This window comes from Gorilla gorilla, chromosome 4 (assembly GCF_029281585.2).
Source record: "Gorilla gorilla gorilla isolate KB3781 chromosome 4, NHGRI_mGorGor1-v2.1_pri, whole genome shotgun sequence".
NCBI lineage: Eukaryota > Metazoa > Chordata > Mammalia > Primates > Hominidae > Gorilla > Gorilla gorilla.
The window spans coordinates 31,568,540-31,575,464 of record NC_073228.2 but is presented as its reverse complement, the minus strand read 5'-3'; the positions used below and the strand labels follow the sequence as shown (position 1 = coordinate 31,575,464).

At 46.8% G+C, this 6,925-nt stretch overlaps 2 pseudogenes; both read right to left on the bottom strand.

The window, feature by feature from the left end:
* Positions 1-231: 231 nt before the first annotated feature.
* LOC134758509 (large ribosomal subunit protein uL11-like) lies at positions 232-2,242 on the bottom strand (annotated as a pseudogene).
* A 785-nt stretch (positions 2,243-3,027) lies between these two features.
* LOC129533457 (non-histone chromosomal protein HMG-17-like) lies at positions 3,028-3,597 on the bottom strand (annotated as a pseudogene).
* Positions 3,598-6,925: the final 3,328 nt, after the last annotated feature.

Here is a 6,925-nt window from a genome sequence, read left to right as displayed (position 1 = left end):
CTCAGGAGTTCCAGACTAGTCAGGGTGATATGGGAAAACCCCATCTCTACAAAAAAATTAGCTGTTCATAGTGATGCACACCTGTAGTCCCAGCTATTTGGGAGGCTAAGGTGGGAGAATCGCTTGAGCCCATGTGTTAGTCTTTTCTTGCACTGCTAATAAAGACATACCTGAGACTGGGTAATTTATAAAGGAAAGAGGTTTAATTGACTCAGTTCCACGTGGCTGGGGAGGCCTCACAGTCATGGCAGAAGGCAAATGAGGAGCAAAGTCACATCTTACATGGCAGCAGGCAAGAGAGTGTGTACAGGAGAACTCCCCTTTATAAAACTATGAGATCTCATGAGACTTATGAGAACAGCATGGAAAAAAACCCACCCTCATGATTCAGTTACCTCCCACTTGGTCCCTCCCACAACATGTGGGTATTGTTACAATTAGAGGTGAGATTTGGGTGGGGACACAGAGCCAAACCATACCATACCGCCCCGGCCCTTCCCAAATCTCATTTCCTCACATTTTAAAACCAATCATGCGTTCACAACAGTTCCCCAAAGTCTTAATTCATTTCAGCATTAACCCAAAAGTTCAAATCCAACATCTCATCTGAGACAAGGCAAGTCCCTTCTGCCTATGAACCTGTAAAATCAAAAGCCAAGTTAGTTACTTCCTAGACACAATGGGGGTGCAGGCATTGGGTAAATACAACCATTCCAAACGGAAGAAATTGGGCAAAATGAAGAGACTACAGGTCCCATACAAGTCCAAAATCCAACAGGGCAGTCCAATATTAAAGTTCCAAAATGATCTCTTTTGACTCCATGTCTCACATTGAGGTCATGCTGATGCAACAGGTAGGTTCCCATGGTCTTGGGCAGCTCCAGCCCTGTGGCTTTGCAGGATACAGCCCCACTCCTGGCTGCTTTCACAGGCATTGAGTGCCTGCAGCTTTTCCAGGCATATAGTGAGCTGTTGGTGGATCTACCATTCTGGGTTCTGGAGGGCAGTGGGCCTCATCTGACAGCTCCACCAGGCAGTGCCCCAGTGGGAACTCTGTGTGGAGTCTCCTACCTTACATTTTCCTTCCATACTGCCCTAGGAAAGGTTCTCCATGAGGGCTCCACCCCTACAGCATACCTCTGCCTGGACATTCAAGCATTTCCATACATCCTCTGAAATCTAAGTGGAGGTTCCCAAACCTCAATTCTTGACTTCTGTGCATCCACAGGCTCAACACTATGTGGAAGCTGCCAAAGTTTGTGACTTGCACCTTCTGAATCTATGGCCCAAGCTGTACCCTTCTAGCCATGCTGGAGCAGCTGGGATGCAGGGCACCAAATCCCGAGCCTGCACACAGCAGGTGAGCCCTGGACCTGGCCCAGGAAAACATTTTTTCCCTTCTAGACCTCTGGGCCTGTGATGGGAGGGGCTTCCAAGAAGGTCTCTGACATGCCCTGGAGACATTTTCCCCATTGTCTTGGGGATTAGCATTTGGCTCCTCCTTACTTATGCCAATTTCTGCTGCCAGCTTGAATTTCTCCCCAGAAAATGAGTTTTTCTTTTTCTTTTTTTTTTTTTTTCACTAGTTGTCAAATGATCCTTTATTGAAATATTTTACTTTGTGCTTAACTAGCTGGGCATTCCACAGCACCACTGTTGATGTCATCTACGATGTCATGAGGGTGGCAGCCATCAACATTACAGCCCACAGACTGGGCAGTCCCCAGGATCTCTTTAATGGTTCCAGAGAGTTCTCTGGCTAAGGATCGGTGCTCCATCTGTCGAGCAATGTTGACGATCTCATCAAAAGTGATATTCCCACTGTATTTAATGTTTTTCTGTTTCTTTCTGTCTCTGGTGGTTCCTTGAGGGCTTTGATGATCAGGGCAGAGGCAGAAGGCACCACCTCAATCTGGGCCTGTCTGTTCTGAATGGTCAGTTTTACTGTAATCCTCAGGCCCTTCCAGTCACCCGTTGCCTTGGCAATGTCACCACCAACGTTTTTTGGAGACAGACCTAGGGGGCTGATCTTGGGGGCCAGGGCAGAAGTGGCACCTCCGGTGCACCTCAGGTATATGACTTTGATCTTGTTGGGGTCGAACTTTGGCAGCATGGTGGAGGCGGCTGGTGTCAGATGAACCCGGATTCGGGACAACCGAAGAAAGTTGCACCTTGGCCTCCTCCAAGCCGAAAGCCAAGAGCGAGTTTTTCTTTTTCTATTGCATCATCAGGCTGCAAATTTTGTGAACTTTTTTTTTCCAAGCCAAACTGTATCCAGCTTTATTAAAGATACTTTCCATAAACAGTCATGGTATTTCAGGCAGGACATGGGCAGACAATCATTAACAGTATACAACAACTTTCAAACTCCCTGGATTCTTCAGTGGACTACCAAAAAGAAAGCCAGTATAAAACCCAATGAAGTCTTCATCTGATGCTCTGAACAGGGAAAGTTTAGAGTGAGGGTTGATGTTTCACATTCAGCATGCTGTTAACTTTTCACAAACCGACCTTGACTTTCAGGAAGTGAAATGAAAATGGCAGAATTTATCTGAAGATTCACAATCTAGAAATGGAACCACTGCTTTTTGACAGGTGCCATCTCAGTGGCATCTGGAAAGTCCAGATTGCCTGACACTGGTAACCAATGACTAGGGGTCAGGTCCCAACAGATGTCTGGGCTTAAGGGAGTTAAGTCTATGCTGAAAGATGGAAAGGGAGAAGAGGACATAAAAACAAATTTGTTTTTCCATACCACAAGGCTTTTGTGCCAAGGTGACCATGTGTATCAAAGCCAGGGAATCCCTCCTCCTGGGAGCCAAAAGGAAGTCTCTCAAAACTAGAAGGGAAAGGTGTTTTCCCCACATCAATCCAGCTTCGGAGACATTCTATTAGTGACGTATGCCCCTTCCCCTAAAAACAACAATGAAGTGTTCTGTGTGCTAACAACGTAGCTTAAAAAAAAAGTAAAATAAAATTCTGCATTTTTATAAATCTTGATAAAAAATAGTATTTCAAACTGTATAGTCACCAGATGTTCACAGTTATCAAAAATGCACACACTTCACTTGGCATCTCCAGCACCTTCAGCTTTCTGTGCCTGATCTGTTTTGGCATCTTCATTTTCTGCAGGGCTATTCCCTCCTTGCCAGCATCAGCTTTTCCGTTTTTCCCTTTGGGTACCTTCTCTCCCTTCTTTGCAGGGGCCATTTTAGGCTTAGGCTCCGGCTTTGGAAAAGCAGGTTTAGCAGACAACCTCGCGGATCTTTTCTGTGGTTCGTCCTTCGTCTTGGCTTTATCTCCTTTAGCATCCCCTTCAGCCTTTCTCTTGGTCATGGTGGCGGCGACGATGGCATTGAGACGTAGGCACTGGGCGCAGGATGCAGCGGCGCGCGGGCTTTGCTCGGTCCGGGGATCGTTCTCGCCTCTTCTTCCTCCAAATTTTGTGAACTTTTATCATTTCCAGGAGGGTAAGTAGGTCCAAACATTCCCCAAAAACACAAATGACATATTCTCCAGGGCTCTGCCTGAGGCAGCAGCATATAGGGTGCAGGGCTGCCCTGGAGCAGGAGAGGCCAGGGCAGATGTGTGTGACTCTTCTCCCTCCCTCCCTCGATTTGTGTTCAGAAGTAAGTATCGTTATAGACTGACAAGGCTAAAATGAATATCAGTCTAGTCTCGAAGAAGGAGTTCAGGGAAGCATGAATGGGGGAAGCGGGGAGGAAGCGTCATTTCTTTCTTCCTTAGAGTCATCGCCTCCTGGAAGTGGCAAGATGAGACGGCCAAGGCACAGGCCTGGGGCCAGCCTGGCTTGGCTAGACCCTGACAGTTTTGTCAAAGCAGGGAGGATTTCAGAGGGAAGGGAAGTCGGGCTGGAGGGTGTCCATGATGACTACGGGCTTTCCAATGTTTTTTACTCCTAAGAGATTTCAGAAATGTGGCTGTTTTGGGAACAGTCCAAAACACGAAGTATCCCCAGTAGTCAAGGCAGCACTGCCACCTAGAGGAATTGTGAGACACTACAGCCTTGTTCTTTCAACCAACATGTGCAAACCAGCGTGTGCAAAAGATGAAGATGAGAGAAGGGAGCCAGGGGTTCGCTTATCAACCTTGAGAACAATCGGGACGCATAAAGGCAAAAATGGACAACAAGTGAGGCTTGGTTTTGAAGCTTTCTTTCTTTCTTTTTTCCTTAGACGGAGTCTCACTCTGTCGCCCAGGCTGGAGTGCAATGGCGCAGTCTCGGCTCACTGCAACCTCCGCCTCCCGGGTTCAAGCGATTCTCCTGCCTCAGCCTCCCAGGTAGCTGGGCTTACAGGAGCGCGCCACCAAGCCTGGCTAATTTTTTTGTGTTTTCAGTGGAGACGGGGTTTCACCATGTTGTCCAGGCTGGTCTCAAACTCCGCTGGCCTCCGCCTACCAAAGTGCTGAGATTACAGGCGTGAGCCACCACACCCGGTCAATTATTATATTTCTTGTTTATTAACTGTCTTCTTCCCTTAGAATGTAAGTTCCACAGGGTTAGAGATTTTTGTCTGTCCTGTTCATTGCTGTATCCAAAGCAATTACAATAGTATTCAACATATAATAGGTACTTAGCAAACTTTTAATGAATGAACGAACCCAAAACAGAGAATTCTGACCAACCACCACCTCGTTCAGAGGGGAAAACAGAGGCCCAAGAAGAAAGGCGACTTCTCCAAGGTTGTGCAGGAAGTCAATGGCAGAACTGGAACTACAACTCAGACCTGAGGTCCCCCAGGCCAGCGCACTTCCTACATACCAACGACATATGTTTCACCTACTCTTGGCCCACACACTCATTTCTCACAAGATAGAAATAACCCTCAAGACTAAAATGTATTACTTCTTCTCCTTCTTCTTCTTCTTTTTTTTTTTTTTTAAGACAGTCTCACTCTGTCACCCAGGTTGGAGTGCAGTGGTGCAATCTCCACTCACCACAACCTCTGCCTCCCGGGTTCAAGCGATTCTCCTGCCCTACCTCCAGAGTTGCTGGGATTACAGGCGTGCCCCACCACGCCCAGCTAATTTTTGTATTTCTAGTAGAGATGGGGTTTCACCATGTTGTCCAGGCTGGTCTCGAACTCTTGACCTCAGGTGATCCGCCCACCTCAGCCTCCCAAAGTGCTGGGATTACAGGCATTAGCCACTGCGCCTAACCAAAATGTATTACTTCTAGAATTTTTATTTTTTAAAAGTATCTCTACCCAAAAATATAATGGTGGACTTGGGAACACCAGAAACAGGTTGTTGGAGAGGCTATTGGGAAGTGGGGAGCCTTGGTGGAAATCCCCAAATCATATCTTGGCCTATGCTGCCTTAGGGGTGAGGCTCATCCTAGAGAAAGTGCCTCACTATCGGAGCCTTCGAGAAGGGTCCTTTTCCTTAGAGAATAAAGGGTACTTTCCCTAAAGTTTTACTTTCAGTTTATTATTATTATTTTTTTTTAATTTTTTTTTTTGAGACGGAGTCTCACTCTGTCACCCAGGCTGGAGTGCAGTGGCGCAGTCTTGGCTCACTGCAAGCTCCGCCTCCCGGGTTCACGCCATTCTCCTGCCTCAGCCTCCGGAGTAGCTGGGACTACAGGCGCCCGCCACCATGCCCGGCTAATTTTTGTATTTTTAGTAGAGACGGGGTTTCACCGTGTTAGCCAGGATGGTCTCGATCTCATGACCTCGTGATCCACCCGCCTCGGCCTCCCAAAGTGCTGGGATTACAGGCTTGAGCCACCGTGCCCAGCTGTTTCCTGACTTTTTAATGATCGCCATTCTAACTGGTGTGAGATGGTATCTCACTGTGGTTTTGATTTGCATTTCTCTGATAGCCAGTGATGATGAGCATTTTTTCATGTGTTTTTTGGCTGCATAAATGTCTTCTTTTGAGAAGTGTCTGTTCATATATTTCTCCCACTTCTTGATGGGGTTGTTTTTCTCTTGTAAATTTGTTTGAGTTCATTGTAGATTCTGGCTATTAGCCCTTTGTCAGATGAGTAGGTTGCAAAAATTTTCTCCCATTCTGTAGGTTGCCTGTTCACTCTGATGGTGGTTTCGAGTTTTAAATGGAAGAGGCTCCTAACCGTGAATGTAGTGACTAACTGCCTGACCCACTCCCACCCCAGTCTCTCAGGAGTCACCCAAAGTTTCCTCTTTATAATAATTATCACAAATATATGTAACTGAAGAGAAATAGCAAACAGTTTTACATCCATTCTCACTGGATTTTTGTGTCAAACTTGTGAGGGAAACTCCTTCTCCCCATTACAAAGAAAACAGGCTATGGCCAGGCTTGGTGGCTCACATGTGTAATCCCAGCACTTTGGGAGACCAAGGTCGGTGGATCACTTGAGGTCAGGAGTTCGAGACCAGCCTAGCTAACATGGCAAAATCCCATCTCTACTAAAAATACAAAAATTGGCCAGGCTTGGCGGTGCGTGCATGTAATCCCAGCTACTCAGTAGGCTGAGGCAGGAGAATTGCTTGAACCCAGGAGGCAGAGGTTGCAGTGACCCGAGATTGTACCACTGCACTGTAGCCTGGGTGACGGAGCGAGACTCTGTCTCAAAAAAAAAAAAAACAAGAAGAAGAAGAAAGAAAAAGAAAATAGAGGCTTAGGGGCTGACTTAGCTGAGTTGAGATTCTGACTGCCCAAGCTTTTTGACTCCTCCACACACAAGGCTCTTTTTGATTTTTCTTGTTTTTGTATACAGACATTTGCTTTTTTTTTTTTTTTTTTTTTTTTTTTGAGACAGAGTCTTGCTCTGTCGCCAGGCTGGAGTGCAGCGGTGCTATCTCGGCTCACTGCAAGCTCCACCTCCCGGGTTCATGCCATTCTCCTGCCTCAGCCTCCCGAGTAGCTGGGACTACAGGCGCCCGCCACCACGCCTGGCTACTTTTTTTGTGTTTTT